Below are 13,079 nucleotides of genomic sequence, written 5' to 3' on the forward strand. Positions count from 1 at the left end.
TGAAACTATATTAGAAAATACATGGCAAAGTCTCCATGTGTATTGTCCTACCAAGACAATCCTCTCAGTTTGGAGGTTTGTATTCGGAACATTTCCATTTCCTTGTAGTATAACAATATTATTTTATTCTCCTAGGAATGCATCTTTCTCTGAATAAGTTAATATGTTTCAAGAAATGTTTCTCATAAATTTATAATGGAAATAAATTAGAGTTAGTATCTCTGGACTCAATCTTGTAGTTGTGTTGCTAAATCTGGTCTGGTTATGGGTTAACTGAGTAGCTTTCCAGCTCTTCCTTTCTTCCCTTTCAAGTAAAACTTATGTTTACTCAAAGCTTAGGGAAATTTAGTCTGTGTAGAGTAGTGAAAATTTGGGTACATAATCAGAAATTATGAGGTTATTTCAATTATTTGAAGGAATTAGGAAATGACCACCACTGGTAAATAAAACACCAGGTTGTTTAATATAAAAATGTCAGAAAGCCTTTCTCAGATGTACTGTAACAATGGAGTGCTAACTCTCTGGAGCCCACCAACTGCCCAAGTCACAAAACCAAGCAGCCTGCTCTGGAGGGTCCAGATGGATAACTCTACAGGACAGTATATCCGGGGGGAATTGTCAGTCTGGACAGTGTGAGTGCTCACCAACAGTGTTCACTGATCATTATATAGCTTGCCATGGATATTTTAAAAAAGGAGCCCCCTTTCATAATTGTTGTTTAGCTATTCTAAAACATTTGTTGAAATATTTGTTGTGCAGTACCATGTGCTATGTACTATTCTAGCATTAGGGAGATAGTAGTTAATAAGACAGCCAAGATCCTTATCCTCTTGGAGCATATATTCTATAGGGAATAAAAGAAGATATACAGACAAACCTTTAAATACCAAATATTACATCTCACAGTGAAGTGCTATGAAGGAAAAACAATAGCGTGATATGATAGAGAATCTGAGTGGGGGTTAGGAGTGATGTTAGGAGTGTCATCACAGGAGTCTTCTGTGAGAGAGGACACTTAAGATTAGACTTGAAAAAATCATAGAAAGCCAATCATATGAAGAACCAGGAGACTTTTAGAAAAAAGGAACAACAAAGACTATGCTTTCAGAGGTCATTTCTATAGTTTGTTAGTAGAGAAGTTTCTTTGAATGTAGAGTACCTGAAACCATGAGGAGGTGGCACAGTGTTCTCTCCTCAGCATGAAGCTGGCTTTAGGTGTTGCTTCCTCAACTGTCTATTGCCATTGATGATTATTCTTCTCCTCCTTCTGGGGAGTAAGAGGACACAGTCTGAGTGGAAGGGGAAAAAATAGAAAAAAGGAACAAGAAACTGAGTTTGGCACATTTAAGGAACAGAAGCAAGGCCAGAGTGGCTGGAACACAGTGAACAAAGAGCTGAGTGGTTGAGATGAGGTCAAAGAGGTGAGAAGGAGACAGAGTGTAACGGAGAAGTTGGACATTCAAACTATAATGCAAAGTCTTTATAAAATATTTGATGGGTGAGTGGTCTAAACTGATTCCTGTTTTTCAATGATTACTCTGGGTGATTTGACAAATAGCTGGGAATGGAAAGGAGGGAGACCAATGACCAGGTTATTGTACTAGGTTTAGAAAAAGAGAATGGTAGCTTTGATCAGAGTGACGGCCCTGTGAGACATTTGAATATGATCTGGAGGATGGATAATAGGAATTATTCTATTAAATTATCCTATTAAATCATAAGTGAGGGAAAGGGAAGAATGGAGGATGACTTCTACATTTTGGAATTGAGCATTTAATTGAATGTTGGGAAAATAATCCAAGCAAATTGGCATTTAATTTTGCAAGAATTGTTGCTGATACATTGCAGCATGATCACAAAAGGAGGAGGGAGGAATGAAAAAAAAAAAAAACAGGGGGATCCCTGGGTGGCGCAGCGGTTTGGCGCCTGCCTTTGGCCCAGGGCGCGATCCTGGACACCCGGGATCGAATCCCACATCGGGCTCCCATTGCATGGGCTCCCAGTGCATGGAGCCTGCTTCTCCCTCTGCCTGTGTCTCTGCCTCTCTCTCTTTCTCTCTGTGACTATCATAAATAAATAAAAAAAAAAAAAATTAAAAAAAAAAAAGAAAAAAAAAAAAGAAAAAAAAAAACAGGAGACTGATAGGAAGTTTCACTTTTTGTTTGTTGCACTGATTGAATTTATGGTTTAATTTTACAGTGTTGTCAGGATTGGGCTGATGGCCCAAGAGCAGTTGTTCCTGCTGTAACATGCCCAGTCGTGTTGTCACCAAGTCTTCTCTGAGAGGTAACATGTAAGCTTGGACTTGAAAAATCATAGAAGTCTAGTCATAAAAGAGCCAGGAGAAGAACCTTTTCGGAAAAAGCAACAGCACTGAATTTGGCATTCAAAGTTTATAATCAAGACCAATTGTGGCTGGAGCATAGTAAGTGAAGAGCTGAGTGGTTTGAGATAAGATCAGAGAGAGTGAAGAGCTGAGTGGTTTGAGATAAGATCAGAGAGGTAGGCAAGAGCCAGACCATTTATAATGGGAAGAGTGGGGCATTCAAACTGTAATGTAAAGCCATTAGAGAATTTTACTTTAAGATTATTTATTTGAGAGAGAGAGAGAGAGAGAGAGGGAGAGAGAGAGAGCCTGAGGGAGGAGCAGAGGGAAAGGGAGAGAGAGAATCTCGAGTGGACTCCATGCTGAACACCGAGCCCCATGTGGGGCTCCACACAGGGCTCAATCCCAGAACCGTGGGGTCATGACCTGAGCCAAAATCAACAGTCAGATACTTGATTGACTGAATTGCCCAGGCACCCCATTAGAGAATTTTAAATGAGGGAAGACTTAAACAGTAGGAGGTTCAAGGTTTTTTCAGAGTGAGAGGCCATCCCAGAATGCATTAATCCTTGTGTCAACAGCCTTGTATGTCCTATCAATCCTGTTGACCTCTGCAAACATCCTCTCCAAAGAATGGTGAAGCACATGCGAAACTCCAGGCTTTCATATCATTTTCAAGCCTACAGTCCAAATGAACCACTGTAGTCTCCTTTTCCTGTTGTAACTGACCAGTTCCATGTCCTAGTTTCTTTGAGTTCACACCGAAAATTTGCTACTTAACAAAAGAATCCTTGATGGTATAAGAACCTTCTCAACCTGAGTGACAAAAAAAGTTGTAAACAGCAGTAGCAACATAGAAAAAATTCAGGCATTCAGGGAAAATAGAAAGGTAAGGTAAGCAGTTTTTAGTCATGTATACATGATTGATATACATTTAAAACATATATATATATATCTCCCAACTTTCTTCAGGTAGATAACCAGCTGGAGAGGAATCCAGGCTTTGAGCCAATTTTATTGCAATGTCAAATGGTACAAATTTTTGGAAAAATGAATGATTATGTCCATGTAAAAGTTAAAGTAAATTTTCTTGTAAGTGTTGCTTCTAATTTGACAATTGGATGGCAGCAAAAAGCTCAGATTTCTTCTTAAACTATACTTTGTGCTTTCATTATATGCTGAGATACTTGTGCTACACATTCCTCTTAGTGTTACTGAATACTCAAAGAAAGGGCAATGGGACTAATGCAATGGCTTTTCTGACCTTCTTTTCTTCAGAAACAAGCAATAATTCAGAGTCCCCAAATTTGAATTTTACATATTCTCTACTTGTTCACGTTGATTTATGATTTTCCATGCTTTTATCAGCAAATTTTCACATTTCTTATAATGTTTTTTAAGATTTTATTTATTTATTCTTAGAGACACAGAGAGACAGAGACACAGGCAGAGGGAGAAGCAGGCTCCATGCAGAGAGCCTAACGTGGGACTCCATCCAGGGTCTCCAGGATCACACCCTGGGCTGCAGGCAGCGCTAAACCGCTGCGCCACCAGGGCTGCCCATATTTCTTATAATTAACCTTCAAGTTAATGCTTCATTAAGGTAAAAGGTGATAGAGATATTCTTTCTATAGTGAGTAATTATTAACATGATCTTCAAAATTCAATGAATTCTGTTTCAAACATAAGTAAACTAAAAAAATTTAAAAAATGAACTCTCATGAATAAAACCATATCTATGTCATTCCTTATTATCTATTTAAATTCATTTGCTTTTAAAGATCTAATTCAAAAGTCACCCTTCTGAATACTTCTAAGATAACACATAATAAAAGGAGAGAGAAGTAACAGATGTTTTAGTTCTTACCAGAATTCCCAACCAACCAAATATAATCCTTGTCTTGAAAGCGCTTTTTATTTGTAATACTGTAACAACAAATGGTAACATTTTTACCAACAAATGCATACAATAAAATGTAATAGTGGTATAATAAATTTATGTGTAAAATGTCAAAGTACAGAAGTGGTGGTGACTATCTGGGAGTGGTGTAAGAGGAAAAGTAGAAAAGTGTAGGTTTCCCAAAGGAAGTACCAGCTAACACTGTTTTAGAGAATAAACAAGATTCTACCCAGTTGAAAAGTCTGAGTAACGAAGAGGGAGGAATAGATCTCAGGTTGAGGTAACAAGTATGAAGACAGAGTCAAGAAGAAAGCATGGCATTAGGAGTACTCTGTTTTAATTGGGTTCTTAATTCTTCAATCCTTCCTTTTTCATGGTCAACAAATATTTATTGAGTACCTATTATGCCCCATGTACTGTTTATGAAGTGAGCATATTGAAATGAACAAAAGAGAGTCAGTTTAAGCCACGGTGGAGCTTAAATTCTAAAGGAAAGATAGTCATATTTTACAAGATAGTCAATAAATCAAATGAGTACAAAAAATGTACAGTATTATAGCTAATGAAAAATACCATAGTCAAATAAGGAGGAAGAAAAGGAAATGAGAGTTCTAGGGTGGAGGGATGTCAATTTTAAGTGAGATGATGAGGGGTAGGTTGATTGAGAAGGTAACATTTTAATAAAAATCTGAAAAAGTAATTCACACAGGAATTGAGGATAACTATTTCTGGAAGGGAGACCAGCAGTACAAAAGCCCTATGATTGATTGAAGTGTGCCTCAGTTGAGGAATAGTGAAGAGGCCAATGTAGTTTCCAATCTGTTTTTCATTCTCTTTATGCTTATGCTTTAATCATAGTCAAATCTCAATCTTTGAGCATGCCTTGCTATTTTACATTATATCTTTTACACTTTTTTTCTTACTAGAAATGTTGTCTTAAGTTCTAGATACTGATAATTCTTCCTGTAAGAATATATCTAAACATCATCTCTATTTCCTTTTCCTCTCCCAGATATATTAAGGTTCTGTTTTCATAATGTTCCTTTTTAACTTGTACCAAGGTAATTTTTTTCAGTTTTGGACATTTTGAGTTTGATATGATTCTGAATGATCCAAGTACATAAATGGACATATGAGTCTGCAGTGCAGAGTAGATCCAAGGTTGGACATGGAGATTTATAATATATATCATATATATATTATGGATATCATATAGTATACTATTCATGTATATATATATAAATTTAGAAACCAAAGAATTCATAATATCATACAGGAGAAAATATAAAGTGATGAGAGTTAAGAATCAGCACAATTCTACATAAAATTAATATTGAGAGAAAGTGGAAGAGAGATACAAAGTAAGAGAATTTGGGGAAGGTGCTTTAGAGTTCTTACAGAATTAGAAAGAAACCCAGGAGAGAACTGAAAGGTGATAAGGACATATGAGGGCCACAGTAGAACATTTTCAGTTCTCTGGGTCTTGTATTGTAAATAGAGGGAAATACAGGGTCAGAGTAATTTTCTGTGAGGAAGGTTTGAACATACTTTTATAATAAGGGCAAGTCTAGAAAAATGGGTGTTGAAAATATAGGCAGTATTAATAATTGATGAAAAGGAGACAGGAGGAGAAGGGTTAAAAAAAACACAATATATTTGGTTGTAGTAGAAACTCATCAGCTTTTATTGGAACATCCATGAAAATTCAGAGAAAATTTAGTTACAAAAGCTTAGTAGGTTAAGTAATATCTAACAGGAATTTATCAATTTCTGGGTAGATTTCTTTCCAACTACTATGTCTTCTAGTTTTTTATATGTTATATAATGAGCATGAGTAATTTATTAAGTTGTGTTGAATTATTCAGGAAACAGTTTCTAGGGTGAAGATTTGTATGTAAATTTCCAACTTATTTGGGAAAATATCCATTGTAGACAAATTTTCCATTTTGCCCTAGAGCATAACTATAATAGCAGTTTTTAAATCCTTGTCTCCTAAGTATAATATCTGTGCTTACTCTTCTTAAGTATGAATCTCATTTTGTTTTTGTTTTTCTCTTGAGAGGCAAGCAATAGTAGGGAGAGGCAGGTATAGTAATTTTAGATTATATCCTGGACATTGCAATAATACACCATAGAGATTATGGATTCTGTTGTGTGTTTTTGAAGAATATGAATATGTTTCATTTGTTTGTTTAGAAGGTAGTTAACTGGGAGGTACTCAAATTCCAAACTCTGTCTTCCCTGTGGCAGGCAGCAGTTGAAATCTCTGTTAAATTCTTGTAGTAGTTCGCTATTGTTGCTGTAACAAATTATCACACAACAAAACAACTAAATGTATCCGCTTACTTAAATCAACAAAATGTCTTAAAACAAAAAAAATATTCTCTCACAATTCTTGACTCTGGAATGTACAAATCAGCATCACCGGGCCAAAATCAAGATGGCTCAGCATGGCCACCCTCCCTCAGTGGCTCTAGGAGAATCCGTTTTTTGCTTCCTCCAGATTCTGGTGGCTGCAGAGATTCCTTGGCATATGGCTGCACCATTCTAATTTTCAAGGCCAGCATCCTCAAATCTCCCTCTGCTCTGTCTTCACATCACCATCTGCTCTGTATATAGTAAAATCTCTCTTGGCCTGCCTCTTACAAGGATGCATGTGATCACATTTAGGACCTAGTTGGATAATCCAGGATAATCTCCTGATCTCAGATCTCAATTCCTTAATCACTTCTGCAGAGACTTTGCCATATAAAGGAACATTCACAGGTTCCAGAGAGTAAGAGTCCATTATGCATCCTATTATAATTCTTTTTTAACTTTATCTGTACTGCTTGGAATCTGTCCTGTGTATATATAGTTTAGGAGTCACTTTAAAATTTGTGTAGAGTTTATACTCTGGACTGATGATTCTCCCTGTCTGGATATCTCCTTTCTGGGACATTCTTGTCTCATTTTTTTTTTTCATCATTATCTACAACTCTGTTTTCTAGTTCTTCAAGCCAGAAATATCCCCCCACCCCCTAGATTTATTCATCCTGTTTGGAACCCATCAGACCTTTTCTCAGGACCAAAGTGGTATAAAATGGGAGACTCACCTTTTCCCATCTCATTGTTTTCGTGTATAGACACCTCTTCAGGTTCTGCCTTCTTTGGGTTATTATCCAATGCCCTCAAATAGGTCTTCTCCTTCTCCTTCTCCTTCTCCTTCTCCTTCTCCTTCTCCTTCTCCTTCTCCTTCTCCTTTTCTCCTTCTCCTCCTCCTCCTCCTCCTCCTCCTCCTCCTCCTCCTCCTCCTCCTCCTCCTTCTTCTTCTTCTTCTTCTTCTTCTTCTTCTTCTTCTTCTTCTTCTTCTTCTTCTTCTTCTTCTTCTTCTTCTTCTTCTTCTTCTTCCAGAGCTTATAGGAGGGTGGATGGTTCAATAATAGCTACTTCTTTATTACTGGAAGCTGATACTCCCACATTCTTTTTAAGAGTACAAGGGGCATTAACCAAAAATGCTAATTTTGCATTATAAACAAAGCCTCAACATATTGCCAAGAGTTAAAATCTTCTTAGAGTATTTTCCTGAGAAAAGTAAAAATAAAATTTTGAAACAAAAAATAAGTAGAAAACTCCTAAATTACTATAAATTAAATAATGTACTTCTAAATTATCTTTGGATTGAAAAAGAAAAGCAGAGATTAGAAAATATTTAAATGGAATTATAATAAAGGTAACACATATTAAAACTTGTCAGATATAAAAAAGCGCTGCTTAGAGAAAATATTATAACCTTAAAGGCAATATTTAAAAAGATGAAATGCTAAAACATCAATGATATCATTTTCTACTTCAAGAATAGAGGAAAAGAACAAATCCAAACTAAGTAAGTAGAAGGAAATAATGGAGGTAAGGGCAGAAATCGATAAAATAGAAAACACACATTACAGAAAAATTAAAAAGTCAAATTGATATTTGAGATAATTAAGAAAATTTCTAAATACTGGAAAACTAATAGGGGAAAAACCTCACAATTTATCAACATCTAAAATGATAATTGGATCACAAATACAGATCTAAAAGATATTAAATACACACAAAAGGGGGTTTTATGAGCAACTTTATGGCAATAAACTTGAATTCTTTCCTCTGTACCTCTCCTTTTGCTTCTTTTGGTTGTTTTTGGGGGGTAGGATGTATATGTGGGTAGATGACCTTTTATAAAGATGCTAGTGCCATATTATTAACAAATAGTTTCACGTCATTCTGCCTCTCATTATATGTCATAGGAAACTGAGGATCATAGTTCTATCCCTAGCCTCTCAGCTATTTACTAGTTTAGAATAGAAGAAAGGGGGATCCCTGCGTGGCGCAGCGGTTTGGCGCCTGCCTTTGGCCCAGGGCGCGATCCTGGAGACCCAGGATCGAATCCCACATCGGGCTCCCGGTGCATGGAGCCTGCCTCTCTCTCTGCCTATGTCTCTGCCTCTCTCTCTCTCTGTGTGTGACTATCATAAATTAAAAAAAAAAAAATTTAGAATAGAAGAAAGGTCTTCTAATGTCTCACCCTATGTCCAGTCCAGATGTGAAGGTATTCATCATTTCAAGGGTATACTTAGAAAATGAAATTTTCAGTGTTTATAGCGGTTGTTAGGAAAGAATGGAAAGGACATGTTAATTAAGGTTGACGATGGAGTTCACTATTAATAACTGACTCCCTACTCTCCGTGAATAACAGAGACCAAGCTCCAATTTAACAATTGAATTGAGCATTGTCCTTCTCCGTAAGTTTCATGAGTTGAAAAAAAATTGGAGGACATATTGGCTAAGGAGTAACATACCTTTTTGTTACATCACACATTCATTCCTGTTATGCAAATTGGGATGTATTAAGGAGAAATAGTGGATTCTACTGTGAGACAATGGAATCTGTGAAGATATCCTTGCAATGTCAGTAATACCTGTGGATTTTCTATGAATCTGCCCTTTTGGTGCACAGCAGTCACTGACAAAACAAAAGGAATTCTAATCCTACTGTTAATCTACAAAAATATTGCAGGGGCCCTGGTGAGTAGGAAACTGCTGCTGTCGACTGTATTTACAGAATTTAGTATTTGAAAACTATCTTCCCAGCCTCTTTCTCCAGTCACATGGTAGGGTGTGTTTGTGTGCATCCCTTAGCAATCATTTCTTATCGGCTATGTAAAAAGCTAGGTCAGTGGGCTGATGTGATCTTCTTTGAGATGCTGCATCCTGGGTTTAGCATGACTCTCTTTATACTAGTGGGCAGAGTCTCTTGTCTTTCTGCTCTGTTTAAATTTTTGATTGGAAAAGCCTCTTTTTTTCCCCCTTATTTTCCCCTCTTTGCTACAACAGGCTATGCTAGCAACTGTTCTGGGAAGCTTCGTTGTGAGGAACTGGTGGGTGGAGCAGAGGAGAAAGAAAAGAAATATATACTGTGGAAAGCGGTACTGCTGCTGCAGTTTCCTTTCCTCTCACCAAGATTTAATCACTGGTTGGAGGAAATTGGAATGTTTCAAGAAAGAGGGCCAATGCAGGCTGGAAGAAGGACGGGATGGGTGGCAGGAGAATTCAATAATAGGGCCAAAGGAAGTTTAGCAATGTAATAGCCAATAAATTGTGCTGTAGAACCCTGTGAGTTATTAGGGAATCAGAGCCAGCCAGAGAACCAGGCAAAATTTTCCTACTGTTTCTTTTAGAGATTTGCAAATGGGTTTCATGCCAGGCTGTCAAATACGGAGGATTCAGACGAATGTTTCTAGAGTTCTCTCTTTCTTACTTTAGGGACAGTATGTTCCAGAGGCAATCTGCCTAGCTAGTCACCCATTTCCATTAGCTTTCTTTATACCTGAACACCGGCCCCAATTCCTCTGATCCCAGTCTTATGAGGCAGACCTCCAACTTACAAGCAAACTTAGTCTCAGCAACTGATTATGTCCTGCCTAATTTCCAGTTAAAGTGGCATGCTTTCGTATATTTTTATAGATGCTGAGACATGAGTACGCTGCTGGATCAGTCTTGATAATTTCAAAAGGCGAGGTAGTTCAGGGAGAAAAAAGGGCAAGAACTCTGCTGGAAGAGATACGAAAGTTATTGTTCATTGTGATGAAAAAAATAAAGAAGGAGGAGCCCTAAGATCTGGGTTCTAGACTCATCTTTGCTTCTAAGTAGGTACAGGATCCTGAAAAAATTATAATTGATTCCTCCACAAAACAATGGGGGAAACTGATAATTTCTAAAGTTCTTTAAATTCTCACATTTTATAAACCATGTATTCACTTGTAAATACTGAATGTCTCAGGACATGGGTGGTTCAGTGGTTGACTGTCTGACTTCAGCTCAGAGCATGGTGCTGGGGTCCTAGGATTGAGTCCCACATCGGGCTCCCTAGGGGAAACCTGCTTCTCCCTCTGCCTGTGTCTCTGCCTCTCTCTCTGTGTCTCTTATGAATAAATAAAATCTTTAAAAAATAAAAATAAATGCTTAATGTCTCTTATACATCAAACATAATATACATAACTATTTTTTAATTACCATTACTTTCAAAGGAATACATTTCCTTGGCTACTTCAATTTCCTCAATTGTGAAAGGGAGCTAATAATGACTCTTCTGCTTACTTAAGAAAAAAGGGTGGATTTTTAACTGGAAGTGATTTGAAAAATGTAAAATGTACTCTAGCAGATACTTTTATTATATTCATATATATAAGAATATGTGTATTCCAGGAACATACATGCAGGTTTTACTCTCTGAGATAATAACCAATAACCTGGAGATAGTCTGTTCTATCTGAAAATATGAAAATATATGAGGTGCCTGATGCCCAGAAAGAAATTATAATTATCTTAATATTGTTCCCAATTTTTGTATATCTATGTGTGCACACAAACATACTCACACGTGCAGAGCTGTAATTATATCAGTGAGTATGCAAAGTAACATCGTCTGTTTGAAAAATAAGTATGCTCCATGACAGCTTGCCTACCTTATTCATCACTATATTTATAATAGCAATATTTGTTGAAGAAGGAATGAATTAAGGCATGAAAGAATGAGGATAGCAGAGATTTCTTTAGTATTCTTTTCACTTTCAATTTCAACTTTTGTGCTAACCTCAATGTTCAGCTCCTTTTCCTTGATACTCACCTTCCCCTCACTGCTTAAATCTCAGGGAGGGCCTGCTAGAGTTCATTGTTACTCAAAATAATTTAGGTTTAGGAATCAAACAATGTTAGCATTGAAAATGCTTATTCTTTACTATAATATTTTACTATATTCATTGCTTTCTGATCCCTCTTTGATGTCTTTGTATGTATTATTCTTATTTAGTTCCCTAGCACCTAACACAGGGTGTGGCACAGAATAAGTACTCAGGTAATGCACTACGTAATGCATGATTTTTCCAATTCAGTGGGACAGGCGGTGTGGAGTAGAGATGCAAGACCAAGGGACATATTATGTAGAAACATGACTGATTGGTTTTGAAACTTGCCATTACATTTTTAGTTATTCCCATTCAGTGGTAGGTGCATTCCCAGTATCAAAGCCGTACCTATTGTTCTCTATCTTTAGGGTCTCTTCTCACTTCCAAATACACTAATCTAAATCATCCAGTTTTATAAAGAGAACATTTTATGAGGAGTATGGCCTAATAAACAACCACAAGCACTAAGGTAAGAGCTTACACTTATTTAGTATTTAATAACAATACCAACTTCTCCAGCAGTTGTCCAGTGAGTCGTGTCATGTTCAGCCCCAGTTAAGAAACTATTTACTTTAGGTGGATGAAGAACTTGGCTATCTGCAGAAAGGAGGCAGCCTGCAAGTGAGAAGACTGTTTCCTTATATGGCACTAAAATAAGATACTTCCCTTCCTCCAATCTGACTGATCATCTTTCAATCATTTCCCCCCACTTAAGAAGTGCCTTGAATTCCACAGCTTCCTGATTCCACCTGGACAAATGGCTGGGATGAAAGATGGGAACAAAGTTGTTTTATCCTTGGTTCTCTTCACCTACAAGGTAGGCTTGGGATCACCTAGGTTTGTGTTGGCTTATACATCCTCTGCAGCCTCAGGGTTTGAGCACAAAAGGAATGAGGGACTAAAATTAGTAGAAAAGAAACAGGTTGATTATCAGTCTGGTGGTGATTATTTTAAGACCACCAAATGGGCTACCAAGGCAAGTCCCTTATGCAGTTTGGCCTTAACTTTCCTTCCTTTACTCTTTCTGGTTGTTATTGCAAAGCTTTCCCATTTAAAACAGTTTCTACCAGGGGATATTTCGGAGTCTCTCTGCTGTACAGAACAATCAGTAGTGCAACCTTTCCTCTCCAGGAAAAACTGCCATGTTGCATCGAGGCAAAAAAAAAAAAATGGAAATCTGAAACAAATAAACCCTTCATGTCTTTTTACTTCTTGTCTTTTTTTTTTTTTTTTTTTACTTAAGTACATGCATTTCTGTATTTTGCTCCATTCTTAACTGAAGTTCGTGCTTCTCTGTCAAGGCACTGCTCCTGGTATTTTCTCCTGTAAAATCTCTGGACAGGGCTGGGTGTCTGGTTATGCCTGGCCCTTCCCTCTCTCTTGGAGGGGGAAGAGGGGGGTCTCAGATGACAAGTCATCAAGCCAGTTTCCCCTCCTCTTCGGGGTTCTTGATACGGTGGCAGCAGGGTTGGGTTCCAGGGACTGCAGAGACCCTTCGCAGTTGGGTTTCGCAGCTGCCTGGGTCCGCAGCGAGCCCTGGGCCGGGGTGAGAGTGGCACCCCGCCTATCCAATGAGAGACGCGGGTTTCTCTCCCGTGCCCGCCCCGCTTTCCCCGCGGCCCCAATGACCGCTCTAAAAGGGCCGGCT

At 37.7% G+C, this 13,079-nt stretch overlaps 1 non-coding gene across 1 annotated transcript; it reads left to right on the forward strand.

The window, feature by feature from the left end:
- Nucleotides 1-1,092: 1,092 nt before the first annotated feature.
- LOC119866466 lies at nucleotides 1,093-1,298 on the forward strand. Its single transcript, XR_005380218.1, has one exon. It is a non-coding gene; the product is annotated as a small nucleolar RNA U3 (small nucleolar RNA).
- Nucleotides 1,299-13,079: the final 11,781 nt, after the last annotated feature.

Source organism: Canis lupus, chromosome 27 (genome assembly GCF_011100685.1).
Source record: "Canis lupus familiaris isolate Mischka breed German Shepherd chromosome 27, alternate assembly UU_Cfam_GSD_1.0, whole genome shotgun sequence".
NCBI classification, from domain to species: Eukaryota; Metazoa; Chordata; class Mammalia; order Carnivora; family Canidae; genus Canis; species Canis lupus.